The sequence below is a fragment of the Gavialis gangeticus genome, unplaced genomic scaffold (assembly GCF_001723915.1).
Source record: "Gavialis gangeticus isolate Ggan-Ray unplaced genomic scaffold, GavGan_comp1, whole genome shotgun sequence".
Taxonomy (NCBI): Eukaryota; Metazoa; Chordata; order Crocodylia; family Gavialidae; genus Gavialis; species Gavialis gangeticus.
In genome coordinates this window covers 80,593,583-80,596,240 of record NW_017729033.1, presented here as the reverse complement: position 1 = coordinate 80,596,240, position 2,658 = coordinate 80,593,583, and the positions used below count along the sequence as shown (strand labels likewise).

The window sequence follows — 2,658 nt, the reverse complement described above, 5'->3', positions numbered from 1 at the left end:
GAGCGTGGTAGTCCTCCATCAGGCGATCAGGGCTCCTCTACTGAGGTCAGAGGCAAGACTCCCACTGACTTTATTTGGGGAGAGTCCAGCTTCCAGATTTGATCTACACTAGTCATGTCACTAAGGGGAGGCAGCCAGGGCACCAACCAGCCCCTGTCTTCAACTTGGAGGGAGGGCAGACTGCAAAAATAGAGGGCTGCCTCTTGTGCCACCACCACCCACTGCACAGAACTGCCCAGTTACACCTATGTTCTACACTACAAACTTTTGCCAGCATAATTTTGTTGGGGGTGCAAAGGAGGAGAAGAAGGATCTTTTATGCTCCTGGTCAACATAGCTCTGCCAGCAAAGCTCCTTGTCTGGACACAACTGTGCCAACATCTGGCAGAAAAAACATTTTATTCAAGGAGTTGATGTAATGAGGCTAGCAGAAAAAAACTCTTCAGCTGCTATATGCCATATCTCCACAGGGGGAGATCTGCCAGTATAGCTCTTCTGGCAAAACTGTGGCAGTAGCAGCTCTGTAATACAAACACACCTGCTATTTACTTTTGTTCAATCAAACTCACCAATAAAGATTACTGATGTGCCTGAGAATCTAACTTGGTGTAATTTATAAACTGAAGCCATAAATTACTGGGAAGCTGGCCCCACCAAAATAGGATCTCTGACAACTCAACATGTGCCAGCTGGATTCAATATGGGAGACTGGACATGATGGAGATCAAAAGTGCCTTTCTATTGCTATGTCACAGGTGACGCTGAGGAAGGGCAGTTCGTGTCCGGCAACTCATCTAACATCTCTCCCAGATACAGAATTTTTCCAATAAAAGATATTAGTGAACAAATCCAGAGGATGAGGGGAAGCACCTTTGAATGGTCTAGAATTGGTTCAGTCCCTAGTCAAAGCTTTAGTAACCTTAATGACTCACCTAAATTGCATCCAGGCTGCTAGGATATAGCTACAGTGCAGCTTCCCCATCTATGAGGCTCTCACCCCGAATACTCACTGCCTCCTCTGCTCTGCTTCTATTCAGCTGGCAAACTCATGATTGTTCCCTGCTTCAAGCACTTGCTCGAGTAAAGCAGAAGTGAAGCACCACTTTTCTGCCATTCTGTGGCCTCCAGTTTACCACAGGGTTGCCAATGGTTCATACATGTATGGACAGTCCATAAAGAAATAGCTAAGAAATACTTGTCCACAAAAATATTAGGTGGCCGTAAAATTTATGGAGGCTTGGCAGCCCTGCTCACCACACTCGGACCTTTGGATGTTACCAAAAATACTTTCGGTATTGTATATGTAGGAAGGGGGGGTTCCTTCTCACTTATTTGCAGAGGGAGGGAGAGAGGAAGGGGGCAAGTGAGGGCAGGCCTGGCTGACAGGGAGTATGTCCTAAGCACAGGGGACAGGGCTTGGAGTGTCCCTGTCCTCTGCTCTACTTTTCCCCTCCCCCCCATCTACCTTGTGGTTTGTAGCAGCAATGGGGAGGGGAGGATCAGGCCCTTTTCTATTGCAATAGGTCAGGGAGGCTACTCATAGTCCATTCACAGCAGCAGGCTTCTCTTTTCCCATCTCCTACAAAGGAAGGAGCAATCTATAGACCCTTTGCACTTCAGCCCTCCTCTTGGGGGAGTATGCAGCAATTTGGCAGAGGTGAGATACTGACAACAGGAGAATGGGACAGATACACTCCTACCTTTCCTGCTATCTGTACTGAGAAGGGAAGTTTATTTGGAAAGATAAGCTGGCGCCTGAAGCAGTTTCTAGAAGTAAAAGGCAGGCACATGGGCGACTGGTGCCGTCTTAGTTGGGGGGGCACATGCCCCACCCACAGCCAATCCCGCCAATTGGAGAGGGTCCCCCCACAGCTGATCACAAGACAGCCAATCACTATGGCCAATCGCTGTAGCTGATTGCTGCAGCCACTTCCAGAAGTGGCTGCGGCTGCTTCTGGGAGGGCCATGGTGCTCCACTCCTTGGCCGGTGCTTGCAGGAGGGCACTCCTGACTGACCCCCCTGTACTTCACCTAAGGGACAACCACGGCCAGTCAGGGGTGCACCAGCCCTCCCCATACATCCCCTACACATCACCACTGGGCAGGCAGGCAGTTACAAGCTGAGGAATTTGGATCAGTTGTCTCTTTGTGGGTTCAACAGTGGATGTTCCTAATCCTACTGCGCTGTGCCCAGGAAGGCATTAGCTCTCAAGGTCAAACTCTGTACATTTACTGAGTAAAAGGATGCCATTGGAATTGGCCTTGCCCACTTCTTCCTTCCCAGTGGTACCCCTCCACACATTAAAGTCCCAGTCAACTCTTGCATTGAAGTCTCCAAGGAGGCTGAGGGAGGATCTTGTGGCCTGTTATAAACTGGTTAGGGAGGATCAGCAGGCGCTGGGGGAGTCCCTGTTCCCCCGAGCACCACAAGGAGTGACCAGGAACAACGGTCACAAGCTGGCAGAGGGTAGGTTTAGGTTAGATATCAGGAGGCGCTACTTCACGGTCTGGATGGCCAGAATCTGGACCAACTACCAAGCGAAGTGGTGCTGGCTCCTACCCTGGGGGTCTTTAAGAGGAGGCTGGATATATACCTTGCTGGGGTCGTTTGACCCCAGTACTCTTTCCTGCCATGGCAGGGGGTCGGACTAGATGATC

At 50.1% G+C, this 2,658-nt stretch overlaps 1 long non-coding RNA gene across 1 annotated transcript in view; it reads right to left on the bottom strand.

The window, feature by feature from the left end:
* The window catches only part of LOC109303751, a 2,815-nt gene extending 921 nt beyond the window's left edge, over window positions 1-1,894 (bottom strand). Inside the window, exon 1 of the long non-coding RNA XR_002099216.1 lies at window positions 1,881-1,894. This is a non-coding gene — a long non-coding RNA (uncharacterized LOC109303751). The remainder of the gene's footprint in view (window positions 1-1,880) is intronic.
* Between the last annotated feature and the right edge of the window lie 764 nt (window positions 1,895-2,658).